The 17,500-nt window shown below is 39.5% G+C and overlaps 1 protein-coding gene and 1 long non-coding RNA gene across 4 annotated transcripts in view; one reads left to right on the forward strand and one right to left on the reverse strand.

Annotated features, from left to right (window-relative positions):
* Positions 1 to 11,716, reverse strand: part of LOC118169842 — a 22,425-nt gene extending 10,709 nt beyond the window's left edge. The window contains exons 1-2 of the long non-coding RNA XR_004752306.1: positions 10,568 to 11,716; positions 2,523 to 2,584 (exon numbers count right to left, since the gene is read on the reverse strand). This is a non-coding gene — a long non-coding RNA (uncharacterized LOC118169842). The remainder of the gene's footprint in view (positions 1 to 2,522; positions 2,585 to 10,567) is intronic.
* ARHGAP15 (Rho GTPase activating protein 15) overlaps positions 1 to 17,500 on the forward strand; it is a 332,778-nt gene that overhangs the window by 281,917 nt on the left and 33,361 nt on the right. The window lies entirely within an intron of this gene.

Here is a 17,500-nt window from a genome sequence, read left to right on the forward strand (position 1 = left end):
CTTTTTCTTTTTCTTTTTCTTTTTCTTTTTCTTTTTCTTTTTCTTTTCCTTTTCTTTTTCTTTTTCTTTTTCTTTTTCTTTTTCTTCTTCTTTTTCTACTTCTTTTTCTTCTTCTTTTTCTCTTTCATTTTCATTTTCTTTTTCTTTTTCTCTTTCATTTTCATTTTCATTTTCTTTTTTTTTTTTTCCTTTCTTTTCCTTTCTGTTTCCCTTTTATTCTTCTTTTTCTTCTTTTTCTAACAAAAACAAACAGGAAGAAGCAGGAAGGGCTGCCTGGCAGGCAGGTTTATATACGCTTCTGCAGCTCCCACCCCAGGCTATCAAGTGCCACTTTTAGAATAGCCTCTTCCTTGACTCATGTTTGATTTGCATCTGTGTTCACATGCAGCCAGAACTAGCCTATGCTCTCTGCAGCTGAGTTCATTGCTTGTTTTTCTTTACAACACAGATCGGGGCACCTGATGAGCTGCATTCCTGCTTGCAAGCTGAAGTGTGTTAACAATAAAACAGAAAAAAATAGCCCACTGTGTGGATACAAATCTTCTGCAAAGAAGTATCAAAACTGTGACCACTTAATGAAATGTTAGTGGAATTTGATCCAAGATACGTGTTTTTGCTTTGAAGCTGTAGCTGTCCGTTAGTTCAGATGGTATTTGTGAATCACTGCTTCAAAAAAGGGGTCTTTTGGCACATGCTTTAGGCTGATGACAGCCAAAATGAAGTAGATTCTGTCTCAGAAATCTCCAAAAATAATCTTAGGTTTGACATAACACACCATGTCATGAAGTGATATAAGCCACATAAGCACAAAGCAGGCTTTAAATTTAAAGGAGAATAATCCTATTTTCAGATGGAATACTCTCCATCAATTTGGATAACAAATATCTGATGCAGAATAGAGGCAGCAGGCTGTTAATGCTGAGATCCCTTAAAATCTGCAGTTCCTGGTAGTTGTTAGTGACTGTGGCAGCCCGCTATCTCCCTCTGTTATCTGATAGCTGCTCAGACTATTCACACGCACACACACAAGCAGCAAGCATGCACGCATGCACTAAAGATTGCTATCTGGAAATAAAGATCTGCTTTTTACTGTCTTTAACCCCTCAGCACCAGTGATCCAGAGTTCCCGATGCTAAAGAGTGATGCAAAATGCATTAATGCTTAGCACTGGGAAATCCCAACTCCTGGTGCCAAGAGGTTCATAAATATAGTAATGAAACCTCTTGACTCAAAGTGAGCACTATTTAACAGAACAAGCATGAACAGCCTTTAGGAGATTTTGCAGCTGGATTTGTTCCACTGTGTCAGAGCTGAACCTCCATGATAGTAGTTTTTAAAACTGTGCAGAGCTAAAAAACAGTTTAAGGAAGCCAGACAGCATGGAAAAATATATATATACATATATGTATGTGGAAAAGGAAAGTAAATACACCGCTGTACCACATAACAGAAAAACAGGCATCAAGAATCCCTAAGTATGAATTCAGTGACAGATGTCAAGGTCTTTGGGAAGTGTCCACCAAGCTTTATTTTGCACATGTTCCTAAACAACTAAAACGAGTACTTTGTGTAATTTACTAGCAAATCAGTATCAATAAATCAGAATCATGTAAGCAGTCATGTTTATTATATCCTTGTTGCTTAATATTCATGATAGTAATTTATTTTTATAGTACAGTTTCACTGTTATCTCCTCCAATGCTGTAACTTTGAGTCAAGCAAGCTGCAAAAGTAAAAGGTCAGGTAACCCTTTGAAGGCTGCAAAAGTTCATTCACTCGGTGGAATTTGCTTGGTTTTCTTTTGAAAATGCTTTAGTGGCTCCTTAAAATATTTATACTATAATTTCTAACCTAGCATTATTTATTTAACAAATATCACTACAAAACAAGAGTTGCAAAGCAGGATATGGATACCAACTCTGGAAAAGAGGAATCCAGAATTTCCAGAGCTGCAGAATTGAAACTGGTCATAAAATATGGTGTTAAAGTCTAGATTTTAAATGATTTTAACATATACTTTTCAGAAATATAAGGAACATACTTATTTAAGACTTTCAAATATTTTGCAATAGCAAAAGATGAGATAAAAAATAAGCTAGCAAGTTTTGTAGATGTTAAAAACAGAAAGAAATTTGATCCTTGAATCACCAAGGTGTCTTGCTATTGAAACAACTGAAATTCCTACTTCAGGCCCCTTTCCACCTCAAGAGAAACAGTAAACATTTGTAACATTAGCAGATGTCCGGACCGAACCTGTAGGACTTGTTAACCAGGTTGGCAACTACAGAAACAGGGGTTTTACCTGCAGGACATTCAGCATACAACTACAACTCCTACCTCACACTCCTACCAAAACACCTAATTACTGGCTCAGTGGGTTCTTCGGAACTGAAGACCTAGTGTTTAATTGCACATTTTAATAATGTTCAACAGATGTAACTGAGGAACCCTTGTTTCTTCCCTTCATGTACATTGTAAGAGATGGATTTTAGTGATGCCAGTTGAGATACAAGGACCCATACCTTTGGTTTAGTGGAGTCACTCCCATCAAAGGTGAGGTAGATGTCAAGATCTTCTGCATTGTCTATAAGTAAGAAACCAAAAAAATATATATTTTTTTCCATTAGCTTGTCGTGGTTAATATTTTCCTAATCTGCTTTACCATGTCATCCCAGACTGAGTTAATGTGGTAGAAGAAGCGTTCAGTGTGTAAAGCTCTTCTGGATAAAGGCAGTCTATAACTATACAATAGGCTTACTGGTGTGTCCCCTTGTCTTTCATTTCAGGATGAGCATTTAATGAAGCTGTATTGGTCATTGCACATAATCAATTGTTTCCCGTCTAGGAACATATTTTCCATTAGACAGGAGGTGGAGGCCACAAAAAAAAAAAAAAAAAAAAAAAGAGTCACTGATGAGATGAATGAAGTATAAACCTACCTCATCGCAAAGATAACATCTAAAAATGCTTCGGGTTTATTTATGGCAAACAAAAAAATATGACTGGGCTTCAAGAAATGAAGAAGATAAGCAGACATAAAAGACATTTTTATTCTAAGTGTAAACTATCATTAAATGTATTTAGATTTACACCCTATAATTATTATGATTGTAGCAATTAATCAATCAACTGATTAACATGTAGGGTCAGCAGGACACGGTGATCTTATCTTGAAGCTTGAATTAATTAATTATTCCTTACTCTACATTATTATTTTCTGCTTGTGTATGTTTGCTCAAAGTGTCCCTATTGACAAAACACATCTTCTTTCTTTCTATGTATTGAGACAAGCACAGGAAGTTACCGATGTACGTTTACTAATTTGCCATCAGAATTTCAAACTAATTAAAAGATTTTTAGAGCGTTGCATAATTTTAAACTACTTGTTATATTCTAATTAGCCAGGTTCGATTAAATTGTTTTCAGCGTCGCAACTTAAGAGCTCTCATCTCTTCAAGTGGAGTCAAATTCAGCGGGTGTATATTGTTGCAGCGATATAATTCTGTGTTCATTATAGCACCCGCCAGTGAAGCCTTTATGCTCAGTATATTTGTTTACTATCTCTGCAGCATGAGGATTTTCCACTTCCACAGGCAATCTTGCTATCAGGAGGGCTTCCTGAAATTCAGCTACATTTGAATTTGCTATATGCAAAAGCGTTACTTGCAGCACCCTCTTTGTGCTGAGCATGTCCTCTGTCCCCTTGCAGCAGGATTTGGGTCACGCTGACGTCACTCACAAAACCCTCGCTGGCTCCAGAGGAGACACGGTCTTGTCCTTCATGTTTGCTTCCTTCAGTTCGTGGTTCATTGCCATTCCTCTGGCATCCTCAGTCATAACTTAACTGAGCTTGTTTAGCTCCTTTTCGTCTCACCACATCCATCATTGCTTCTAACACAGTATTCAAGGCTTTATTTTCATGGACTTAGTTTTGGGCGTTTTGTTTTTGTTTTTTGAGTTGTATGAGTATCCTAGTCATTTTCAGTATCTTCCTTAGAGCAATGGGCTTCAGAACCAGACAGGACCCACTGCTCATGAAGAGGTAATAGTGCCTTCTGCCTGACCCTGAACAGCGATGCCACTGTAAATATCCAACCAGATTTTACTGCCCAGCACGCCCTACTGCAGGGTCACTTTGTCCGTTTTCCTTCTGCTTTTCAGTCCCATGTTTGGTTGACATTCCTGGTTCTTAACAGCATGAGTGTTTTTTGTTTGTTTGTTTGTTCGTTTGTTTTTTCTATCTTATATTTTCTTATCTTTATCCTTTATTCTGTAGCTGCTAGTCTAAAGCAAGCCTACGGAGCCCTAGCGTTCTGCCAGATAGCACCTAATTCAATGTCTTGTCCCCCAACACATTCAGGTGGTCATATTGGCGTATAGGACCACATTTCATTTATCACCTGCTGATCTGCTGTTTCCTTATCCTTTGATGAAGAAAAACATTCAACAGACTTCATCTGCCTCTGCCATTCTCCCGTGCTGCCCCAAGCACCATGAAATGTGCAAGGCTGTAGGCACTGTGTGCCTGGGGATGTTTTAGCTGCTGCAGCTGCTCCCCATCAAGCTCCCAGTGTGGGTACAAAAGCGTACAAGTCTTCTCTAATGTACCCATGTATGGATCCCATATATGACTTAAACATCCTAAACCATCTTTACTTTTTTTTTTTTTTTTTTTTTTTTTTTTAATAGCACAGGACTGAAACACTCCCCTACACTGCAACCCTCCTCATCTCCCACGTTGGTGTTTCCATCTGAGTAGCTCAAAATAACAGCAAGTCTAAGTTTGGAAGAAATGCCACAGCCCTCCAGACACCCCGCTTCTCATGCAGGAGGGGGCGAGGGACCTCTTTTTACACCTCCCCAGAAGAATCAGCTTTTGGGAAGCCTTCCTTGAGTGCCTGACTCACTGCTCCCATCCTGTTGGGCCCTTCCTCTCCTCCTCTTCCTCCTCCTCCTCCTGCACTGCCTTCTGCCATGCCCCTGTGCAAACACAGGCAATACAGTTCACCACATGTGCCTTTTTATTTTTTTCCAGCCTTTAACACCCTAGCACATTGAGGCAATGTCCTGATTCAGGCTGTTGGTCTCTACTATTATCTCTATAATCAAAAATAAAAGGGATGCTAAAAATCCAGCTGCTGGCTCTCTTGCTGAGCTCTCAGAGAAGTTCATATTCCAGCCTATGTATGTTTTGTTCTTGTTTTTTTAAATGCTAGCGTAGGAGATAGCAGTAATAGTAGTAGGTTTGGGGGCCCTAAATAGAAAGGGTAGGAGAAGCAGTTATCGTCAAGCAGTTGCTTTGAAATGTAAACTTAGTAAAGATGGAGCCCGGCCCTCCCTGATGAAATATACATATGGAACTACAAAATGCCACTTTTTATCCATTTGTTTTCCTGACCATAACCACGTTTTCACACTGTCAGCATTTTCATTAGAAGCTCTTTTTGTCAGAGGTTTATAACGAGAATGTAAAGATTTGCTATGGGCTAAATCTCAATCCAAGAGCAAATGTTTATACCAATTCTGAAAACAATCAGCTTGCCCATTTGTAGTTATGCATGTGTTCATCATCTGTTACTGCTTGTCCAATGCTCTGCAACTTCTGGAAGGAAAAAGAGACATCTGGAGGAAAAAAAAAATGCTATCCTGCAGATAGCATACTGTATGTTCTCCTGAGTTATTGAATAAGGTACTACATAAATGCAAGCTTTAAGTTGATACAACTATTTTTTGCTTAAGCTTGTCAAATTTAGTGCAGAGAATATTTTAATTGGGGGCTTAGACCAGTCTCCATGTGTGCATTACTTACATGGACGTTGTAGTAAAGGTTCAATGGAAATTAGTCACCTAATGAACTGAGCTGTTTATATTATGCCAATCACAATGAATTCTTCAAAAATCTTTTAGGTTATCTTCTGGACCTGCAGGTTAATGGGGTTTTCTTGTCCATCACTTCTATAGTATGTCAGTCACTAAGTTCCACTCTGTTCTGGGGATGAGTTAAATTTAAGGCAAGATTTACAGTCTTTATCCTTCTCTGACTATGTTGGTTTGGAAAAGAAAGTACAGCCCCATAATGTGAAAGCATATAGTGACATAAAGGTACATTTGCACACAAAATAAATAGTTAGGACTCACTTCACATATAAAGTTTATCTAGCTGGATAAACATCAGAAATAGATAAAGATTAGCCAGGTGCTAATCCTTAATTGCCTTACACACAGAAGGTGTCTGAGGTCGGCTGTAGAGCATATCAAGAAGCTTTGTAAAACTTAGCATTTTCATACAATGCTCATTATTATATTTACTTTATAATAGCATTTCAGCAATGTTTAAATATCTTTGCAGACTAGCTTATACCTTAGTGCACATGAGCACTTTTGCGGCAGGAAAGCAGCGGGCGGGCTGAGGTGCCAGCATGGCCTCGTCCTGTGGAACGGCCGCAGCACCTGAGCCCAGTGGAGGCAGAGTTGGGGCAGGGTGCCCAGAGACCTGGAGCCCCCCGCAGGAGCTGGATGATTTCTCCTGCGTGGTTTGGTGGCAGTGTGTGTGCTCATGGGCCTGGATTCAAGCACACCGAAGCTGCTGTCTCTCCGTGCATTGCCCAGGGTCTCTGAGCACCTCCCTGTAGGCCTAGGGGCACCGTGAGCACAAAAACCAGGCAGAGTAACACCCACCGCTTAATAAAGAGTGTGAAACCTGTGTGTCTCCCCCTGTTTTAAAGCTCGCTGTGTCCAACCCCAGCATCAGGAGGTTTACCACAACGCTAGCCCTTCTCTGAGGCAAAGCCCCACCGCAGGGCTCCCCACACACGGTTTTTCCCAGGGCTGCCCGCAGGAGCCATTCCTGGCCATGCCACACCGTGCCATGCCATGCTGCACCACGCCATGCTGTGTCACACCGTGCTGTGCCATGTCACACCATGTCACACCGTGCCGTGTCACACCATGCCATGCCATGGCAGGGCCCAGCTGCGGAGGCAATGCCAGCTTGACCAGCACAGCTGGGGCCACATGCCGCTGCCCACCGAGATGATGCCTCAAAGTTTACCTCCTCCTTCCCCCCATAAAAAAAAATCTCAGTGCAAATTTGTGGCCCTGATTAGAGCTTCTCAGCAGACCACAGTAAAAATTAATGGGGTAAACCTCATTCGAGGCGTGGGTACGTCTCTGGCCACAGCAGGGTGCCGCAGCGCCAGGGCTGCACTCACTCCTAAATGGCTGCAGTTGGAAAAGTGTGTATAGACCAGCCTGTAAAGCCATCAGGGAATTTATTTTTCCTTTGGCAAATAATTCATGAACAGTTATAACTCGTTGACAAATCATTGTGCAAACAATGAAAAGAGTTTTTCAGGATGGTCATGAGCACACATCTGGTACGAATGTTCTCAGAAATACTTCTCCAGGCTGGCATGCACAGGGCTTTTGTCTGTGGGAGATTTTGAGCCAACAAAAGTGCTCACCTGAATGTTTGTGAACATGCAGTCACAACAGCAGCTCTTCTTTTGGGGAAAAAAAGCAATATTCTTTCATTTTTGGCTTTATTTACCCAGCTCTGCTTTCATCCAGGAAGCTTTAAGAACCAAATTAATTAAGAGCTAATTCACTAAGCTTTGCAAAGTCGCTGTGAGATCACCAGCATTAATATAAATATTTCACAGCAAGTAAACTGAGGCACACAGACTAGCTCATGTAAATTGGGTCCCACAGTAAGCAGTGAGAGCAGTCACTTGCAGCCCCTTCATTTCCCGTCCCCAGCTCCGTAACTGCCTTTGCTGCAGTTTGTGTTCTTTCCATGCTTCACATGGAAGCCTTTTAACCCTATTAAGGGTTAAAAACAAGATCTAAAATCCTATATGAAATCTGTGCAAATATGTGTTCTGCATAAATCTGGGCCACAAAATTAATATACTTGTATACATTTTCCCCATCTGCTGTATTGCTGACACATCCAGCTTGTGGCCCGGAACGTTTTAGGGAAGAAGGGGCCATCTCTGTGTTTAGTGCAACAGTTCAAGTGGAGTTGTGTACTTACTGGGGCACTCAGGCTTCTCCACTAAATATAGAAAGCAGCTTGGGGTACTTGTCTTCAAAAAAAAAGCCAAACCACTAGGGCTCGCTGGGGGGAGGAGGTGAAATTTTTGATCAGGTTTGGTTTGTTTATGAGGAATTAAGTTGGGTATTTAGTCAAAAAAATGAATCAATGGTGTTTCCCTTTGTATGCTTTTACTCATGTTGCCTATTGTGTGTGTGTACGTGTGTATGCATAACACAAATTTTCCATTAACAAAAAAAAAAAAAAAAAAAAAAAAAAACAGATTCAGATAAGGCTAAGGCCATCTCCAAGTAGCAGAGACTTATTTTTAGGGACCGTGACCTGGGAGAAGTGGCTATTTTCTATGTTGTGACCGCAGATCCCCCTAGCCCAGCTGTGTGCCCATGATGTCTTTCTCCACATAAGGAGGTGTTCACTTGAAGACAACGTGCTGGAGAAGTAATGTGGGAATGCTTTGTCCTGAAGCACAGAGGCTTTTCTGAGAGCTGTATCACGTGTCAGCAAACTGTGCAGCCTGTCCGGCGCGAGGCTGCTGCAGCACGTTCCCCCAGTGCCCCAGCCTACTACCTCCTGTACACATGCAATCAAAGTGTGTTTTCCAGCAGGTTGGTTACGTAGCCTTGTGAGGAATGCTGGCCTCTGTTGTTGTTTTGTGGGAGAGTTGTTTTTTTTTTTTTTTTTTTTTCCGGTTTGGCCAGAGATGTCCAATATACGGTGCAGTTTTTAATTTCCTGGAATTCCCTTTCCCAATTTAAAAAAAAAAAAAAAAAAAAAAAAAAAAAGAGCAGTATATTTCTCCTTTTTTATGGCTTTTATTAACACTCTACTGGATGGTTGTGCCTAATTAGACCTTGGATATTGTGGCGCGTCTATCTTGTGTGTTTATGGACAAAAAGCTGAGGTCTAGCTGAGCCAGCTCCAAGTCATAACTTCAGAAGAATCAGTGTGGCAGCTTGAAGTCACCAAAGGACTCTCTTACGCATGGGGATTCTCCTGTGGCTTTAAGGTCATTTCTTACTTGTAGAGCTGTGTAGTTTTACTGTGACTTCTGGGAACAGACAAAAGATCAGAAAATCTATGTACATGTCCTATCTCTTGATCAATTTGTGCACTGTGAGCTACGTAGTATGTGCCATTTCATAAATAATAATGCATCTGCTTGCTTGTAAAAAGCTGCTCATCACAAACCACTCTTTCCTTTGTAAATGGTCATGTTTTTGCAATGGGAACAACTGTGCCACAGTAAGCTGTGCCACAAGCAAAAATAACATGGAAGTTTACCTGATGAAATCCTTTTTTTGTTATTGCTGATGGCAGTGCAATAATTAGACATTATTAGGAAACCATGTAGCAGTGCAGAGGTGGAAATGACAGTCTATATTAGAAAGAAAGACTAGATACTGTTATGTAGGATAATTTATTAGTAGAAATACAAATAATGTTTTGTATTCAAGTACTGTTGGGATTGGAGATCTAGAAGTATAGGCAGAGGTAGGTTTCAATAATATCAAAGTTAGGTAACATGAATCAACTTTCTTTCTTATATTAGACTTGCTTAGGTGCATAAGCTCGTATTTTCTGCAACAGACTGATTTTAAGCTCTATTATAAGTCAATTTGAAACTGAAACACTTAAAAAATCCATAAAAGTTATCCTGCTATTATTTTCAATGTATTAACAAATAACACAGCATTATAGCTGGGGAGGGGAAACGCAGGTTGGATTATATTTCCTATTTTTATGCTGTCCGTTTAGCTTTCTTTTTCAGTATGTCAGAGAGTACCAAAATTACCCTGTGAAGTCCACCATGCAATTGCCTGACTGCGTGCGTTCCCACATTTCAGTTCACAATATCATCAATCCACCTAACTGTGGATGTTTTCAAGTTTTCTTTGTCAGTCATGAGGGCTATAACTAAAGCTCATCAACTCCCTCAAAATAGTAACTGGGATTTTAACACATCCTCTCTGCAATATAATCCATTTTTTATCGACTTCAATCAATAGCGTGAATTTCCAAGCTGGGAAGCTGTAAGATGTTGCTTATAGCATGTATGTGATAGCTACAGGTGTGTTACCACACATACAGCAGCTTCCTATACATCAGGTCCTACGCAACTAAACTAAAACTCCACATATATTCCATCTAGTTAAAATCTTTTGTTTTATATTTATATCACGGCTGGCTGAAACTCTGAAGTTAAATGTTAGAGGTCTAAAGTTCCCAAGTGCTTGTCCTCTGCTTCTAGATTTTTGCCTTAGGAGCCCCGGGTATTTCCATGCTAATTTTAAGTAGAAAGGACTTTCTTCTTCACTAAGTATCTTCTTTTTAAGGGTTGGTGCTGTGAACTCTCTATAATCTCTTTTTATTACACTTACTTGAGGAAAAAAAAAAAAATAGAAAGGAGATACCAATCTTTTCTACCCCAAAATAGACACAATAACACTTAAACTAGAAAGCTTGCCTAACTTCTGGACCCAGAACGGACACATACACAAATATGACACTTACCACCATGTCTGTAGCCTGTAGACCCCATCCTCATGTCCATAAAGGTTTTTGGGTTACATCCTATGCCATTTCTTGCCACAGGAAGATAACTCGATGTGAAGTGCAACCTCTTCTTCATAGCTGGTTGCGTAGTCATCTCTGTTGGTACAGCAGTGCTGTCTTCCAACAGACAGAGACCTCAATATTTGTCTTCTCCACACATTAGGCCTCCCCACGTACAGGCAATGCATCATATATTTATTTGACTTCTTTTGCTTTTTGCTGGTGACTCATACTGGCTGCGTGATGGTGCCTTTGCCGGCAGCAGAATTATTTTATCACTTTGCATGGTAACTCCAATATGCAGTAAACTACAAAAGGAATAAGATTCTTCACCTTACTCATATCATGTGCCAGATAATAGATTTATTGCTGCTGAATAAATCTTTCACTCTGTGATTTTATTTATTTATTTATATATTTATTTATTCTTTTTTTAATTTGGAGCATGAGACTTATTTGAGGAAACGACTGACAAGCAAAGAGGAAAGTGAGACAGGGAAGATGGGTGTGATGGGAAGCGTTTAAGAGATGAGAGGCTGGGCGCAAGAGCTGAAGGACAGAGGGGAAAAATGAAAAATGTTGATGAGATATAATGTGGTAGACTTGAATTAAGGTCTCTTAACCAGAGAACTGGGAGGATTAGTGAGACATTTATGCAAAGACAACTGAGAGATTTGGGTGCAAATAAGTGATTTGCCCTCTTTTGCATTCTGAGACTTGCAGGAATGTTGCGTACCTGAGTCCTAGGTGTATTTTTGCAGGGCTCTTTACTAACCAACATGGGCAGTTCTGGAAGAGTCCCTGTCTCAGAGGACAGTACCCCATGAAGTCCAGGAGCTGCTTTACTGCAGCTTGTCACCAAGTCACCACAAAAGGACTTTTTTCTTAAAACCAGGAAATCAAAATGCAGTTCCAATAGATGCCAACCTGGACAGGAGGTAACTGATATGCACACACCAAAGCATTCAGAGGGAAACCTCCCAGCCATATTGTCAGGCACTGAGGAGCTGGGGAGGTCCCACAGCTTGCTGTCATTGCTGCTCTTCCCATTGATGCTAATCAGTTCATTTATTTCCACATGAGTAGGAGATCTCTGGGTCAGCAGTCCCTTTGGTCTACAGGGAGCCTTTATAAATATACATGGTGCCCACATTGCTCTCAAATCTCTACTGCAGATGTCCACGGGTTTGAAATTAGTAGATGCCAGATTACAGAAAGAGTGATTTCCCTTTCTTTTTTAGCTTCTGCAGTACCTCAGCCCAGTTGTGGTAAAAGGCACTGAACTGAAACTAGAAAGACCTGAAACTAGAAAGCTCTTTAAGAGCTCGGTTCCTGTTATTCCACTTGTGCAGAAATCAACAGAGGGCCAGAACTGCCATTTCTCACACAGACTCCACATTGGCTGGAATTTTTTTTCTGTAGATTTCCACCTTTTCATACTTTATTTTATTTTATTTTTTATTTATTTATTTTTCTATAGCCTAGAGCAAGAACAACTCAGCTTTGCTCCATGTTCTTTCCTTTGGTTGACATCCATGTCTAGCTGCCCAACCTATATCCAGTTTTAAATGAATATATATATATTTATATATATATCCGCCAGGTAAATTATCACGATTTTTAACAGCCTTAGGTTGGTTTTATTTGCTATAGGAGGAGGAATATGTGGAGCCGTTGTTTCCCTACCCCTGATGGAGGCAGGTATGCCTCCATCATTTTCCTATCACTTCCCTTACATTCATTGTGAAGACCAGGGAGGAAACAGGCATTTATGTCCTTCATCCTCCCTGGTGTTCCTTTTGTATGCCTCTTCCTCACACTCTGGTACAGAGACGGTGCCACAGAAACAGAGGCACGCTGTAACTGGGATTGCAGCTCATGCATTGTTCCAAGGAGGAGAACAGAGTGAGCATTTCCAATGAGGGCACAATACATCTTTCGCTGTACCCTCATTTATAGCATGCACGGTGCAAAAGCAGATTAGATAAGCATCCAGGGATGTGACTTTATTCTTTTTCTGTTTGTCCTTTATACTTGTAAAGAGAAAAGGGTGAAGATGATACACCAAAAATAGAGGGAGAAAGCCAGGTGCACAAGTTCCTGTGCCATCTCGAATAGGGAGGGAGCTTAAATGCAGCCAACTGGGTAATTTAGGTGCACAAACTTAAAACTAATAGTAAACTATCCACATACCATTTTTTGGCAAAGCCAAGACCCCCTCCATTTGTCCAGAGTCGTATCGTGTGTGAATGGCTTTGCACGGGAAATGATTCTGAACTTTGCAAATAGCTTTTATTATAGCTCCTCTGTGACACTGCTAGAAAACAGATTAGATCATAGCTCATTTCTCTTTTATTATTCTGACAGTGATTTCATTTGTTCAGAACTTCCATTTTGCCTTTAATATCTCATATGCGGTCACATTTTGGGAGCTTTAGGATGTGTTGGGTCTGCGTTCAGTGTTACATGTCTCTCACCTTAGCCAACTCATTACAGAGAAGCATCCTCCCTAAATAACAAATATGAACAAACATGTATGAACTTCAGATGATACAATTCCCAATTCATTTCCTGGGCTATATCACTGCCAAAGAAGGATCAAATAAGGAGCTTGCCTTATCCCTAAAATAAGGCATGCTAGTGTGGGAAAAGGCTTTTGTTTTATATGTATAGGGGGGAAAACATATTAAATCCTGATCATGCAAAGAACAGATCTGGTGATCTCAGTCCTCAGCTAAAATTGCAAAAATAAAAACATCTGATAGACCAAAACAAGCACTTCAGCCAGCCATTCTCCTCTGCAATACATTGTACTTCTGCCCTTAAAAGTCAACGGCACCAAACCATTTGTACCACGCTGTCAATGTGCTCTCAAAAATGAATGTGGCTGGCCACAACCTAGTCCATTTTAAGAATTGTTGGCTGTTTTGTTTGTTTGTTTGTTTGTTTATCAGCAACACAAAGTCACTGTCGCATTGTCCCTTTCCTCCCACCTCTAATTTGCTGCTCAGGATGCCCGAGCCAGGATGAGGTCCTTCCCACTGGTCCCCAGCTATTGCAGTGAGCGGTCATTTGCATTGCCTGGACCAGCCCTCAGCCTGCTCTGAAGTTACACTGGGCGACACCCCAGCAGAAAGCTGCGCATTAGGAAAGCCTAAAGGTCACTTTTGCATGTCTAACATCTTTCTAACCTGGTCTATGGACAGTAATTAATGATTTAAGACTAAAATAGAAAAGAACAGTTAAAACCAAATGCAGTGTAAATAAATAACAGTAGGCTGCAACAAAAAAATCCTTGTGCAGGTCTAGCTAGAATCATTGTAGTTAACTGATTTTTGGAAATAATATTCACAGGAAAAAGCAAAACACTATAATATTATAATTTTAGTTTATACGTGTTCAACTGTGCTATTATGACACTTTTTTTCATCTTATGTCTGGATCCTTTACCTACATAAGCCAGCTGAGATTGTTTTTTCCCCTTTGGATTGCAGAAAGATTTATTTCTGTGACTGCAGATATTTTAAAATATATTTTAAATGTTTTCTATTATTCTCTCCTTCTGCTCTCCACACATGTTAAAATCCATTCAGAGCAAGGGTCTGCGAAAGGAGCTGGAAAGGGCTACGTCCTTTTTTCGGGGGCTTGTTTCCTTTGTGAGGCTGCGAGTACATCGCATTTGTGTGCGTGTGTGTTTGTGTGTGTGTGTGTACGTGCACAGGCTTAGTCCTCAGGTGGAACTGTGGTTCCTGTGCTTTCGTTCTCGAAGCTGTTATTCTGGAAGGGAATGGAGGCAGCTGTGTTTACAGCTCAAGTCTTGGCATACATTTACCAGAATCTATTATTCATATCGTTCAGTATCAGGGAGAGATCTCAGGCCACCTGTCTATCTGACAAATTCACCCTTTTGTGAGCTTTCTGTTCATAGCAAATTATGTTCACATTGATGAATTGAGTTTTTATGAGCATTGCTAACTAACATTCTCACAGAAGGCCAGGGGCAATAGACTGCAAGTGTTTCTGGTCCACAAGTAAATGTTAAAAAGAAAAAACCGCCAGTATTTAAAGACAATTTGCCATGGAGGGATAGTTAAAATATTTGGCAAAAGCTTAGTATTTATAAATTCAAGAATATCCATAAATTATTGCAAATAGTGGGCTTATAACAAATAAAAAATAATAATAATTCTGTACTGTCCCTTGAGATTGTAGAGGACTCTTTAGTATTCTGGGTATTCACAGGTAACCAAAGTGTCTCACAAATTCTTACCAGGGTTTAACACAAGACAGGAACCATTTAGTTTTGCAAAGGGAATCTTTCCTTGAAAAGTCTTAGAGTAAAAAAAATAAAAATAAAAAAAAATAAAGTGGGACAAAGCTATGTATACATAGCTATAGCAAAATAATGGTTTGCCTGGCTTTTCCAGCATGGCGCTGCCTCATGTCCAAGACGAGCCATCAGTGATGCATCCTATAGCTCAAAAGATCCATAGTCATAGATCAATATATTTCCTTAATGAGGGACTTTGTCACAATAGGATGGGACGCCGTCCCCCTTGTGCACCCAAATTCTTCATGCCCCTTTCCCAGCTCTTCAATGGGCCTGGCAATGTCACACACAGAGCACAAGGGCAGAAGTTAGTGAGGTGGGTTGCAAAGCTGCAAATCCAATCCGTCTCTAAATAAATCAGTAAATAAGCAAGTGCCCATGCGCATCAAGTAGATGCATGCAGCAAAATATATATTAATAAAATAAATAACATAATATGGTGCCATTTGTGTGCCTTGGAGCGCCTCAGACACTGTGTGATGGGTCCCCTCACCTTTTGGCATGGTTGGTGGACAGCCTGGGTACAAGAGGGGCACTCCGAGGTGATAAGATGCCCAAATCCCACCACAGTGTCCTAAGGGAGGTGGTGGCTGTGCCATGAGATGCTCACCGGCACGCCTCCTGGGCTCGCAGCACGAATTTAAGATACCTTTTCAGCTCAGGGCCTTCGGATTTTAATTTCACACGTGGCAGCCGGGCGCTTTGTAGACCACCATTTTGTCAAATGGAAGCGCCTCGTGAATTTAAGTGTAGCTGAAAGCCTTTTAAAGCCAGCCAGTCATTAATGGGAGAACATTGTTCTGCTTTCCCTTTTTTAACCTGTGCGTGTGATAGGTATCTTCAGCGGTGTCAAACAAATTTGTAGAACTGGTGATTAGTTGCCCAAAGAGCATAATATATGCATTATTAATTATAGAAGGTAAGTTTGGCTAATTGTCATTTCTATACAGTAGCACTGCACTACGATACATTTTAACAATCTATAAATAATTGATAATTTTTTTTCTTTCATCTTCCTTCCTAGTTTGCATAAAACTAATGACTTGGTAAATGTTACTCACTTCAAAATATTCCACTGCTCCTATGAAAATTAAACTAACACTGTAACCTTAGCAAATAAGGAGATTTTTCTTCTTATTGTAGGTTAAAAAAAAAAAATAAAAAAAAAAAAAAAAAGGGGGAGATACAACACTCGTTTGTATCAAAAATCTGTCTCTGAAATCCAAATGAAAATCATGCATAATACAAAAAAAGTGGGTAATAAGGGGACGACTACAATACATATATTTGACTTTTAAAGGATCAAAAAAAAAATCAGGAAAGTTGTGATTTTACTTTATTCTTTATGTCTTTAGAATGGTCAGAAGCGGTATTTTTTAAGCTTTAAACAGGATAAGACTATGACAAGGAAAAAAAAAAGATAGATCAAGGAAGCCTTCAGTGTGAAGTGGTAGTATTTTCAATACTTATCAAATAACTGCATGCATAATCCCATAAATCAGGTTAGCTGAAGACTCAAAATTCTACTTAAATGAGGTGTTTTGGTATAGTTTCTGGCTGCTTTGTTAATATGATTACAGTACCTTGCTGGTTCCTTGAAATGAAGGATTTGCCACAGCAAAAGTACAGTCTTCGAAGAGTTTTCTGTTATTTTTACAAATCCACAATCTGTCAGCCTACAGTGTTATTGCACTGAGGCTTTGCTCTCTAATTTTCAGAGCAACTGAATACATTCTCAGAGTTATTGATGACACCATAATTTCACATTTATTTGGTTTGGACTACGGCGTCTGAAAAAAAAATATGGAGAAAGACCCACAAACTAAGGATTGTCTACAATATCAATATGTTGTCGTTTAAACCTACATAGATACTTACATATGCTTCATTATAATAATAATAATAAAAAAAAAACAGGTTGTAAGGACTGCCTCTGTGACCTTTTTTCTCATTTTAACCCTACTGATATGTCACCCATGGCAACCTTAAACCGATTTTAATAGAGTCTATCCTATTATTCATTTAAATTGAGGTGCAAGAGCACTTAGACCAGAGAAATTTGCATTCAGCAAATGGGGATTTGATGAGCAAAAATGATAAGATATATGTTGTATAACATGCCCTATTTTGCCAGCAAATAAACAGCTCTTGAAATTGATAAACTTCAGAATATTTTATCTTCAAATGTTTATACATAAATGATTAAAATGCATTAGCAATTCTGCTTTTGAAAAAAAAACATATTGGGAAAACAACACAGTTGTGTTGCTTAAATTTGTAATTAACAAATTTATTACTAATTCTGTTCAGTTCTTTAATATGCTGCATTCCTGAAGAAGAACATTAATACACAATGGCAGAAAGAAGCTAATTTTAAGACTTTGGAGAAATGAATGTCTTTTAATGCTGTGTGTTTCTCTTATCTACATGCCACATTATTGTAATAAGTACATTCAGGAATAATTTCTTTTCAAATATTTTTACAAATCTTGCTCTTATTTGCATGCAAGTAAGTTGTCAGCTTAAATCTTTGAAATGCAAAATATATCTCATTTCTATAT

The sequence above is a fragment of the Oxyura jamaicensis genome, chromosome 7 (assembly GCF_011077185.1).
Source record: "Oxyura jamaicensis isolate SHBP4307 breed ruddy duck chromosome 7, BPBGC_Ojam_1.0, whole genome shotgun sequence".
In the NCBI taxonomy this organism is placed as follows: Eukaryota; Metazoa; Chordata; class Aves; order Anseriformes; family Anatidae; genus Oxyura; species Oxyura jamaicensis.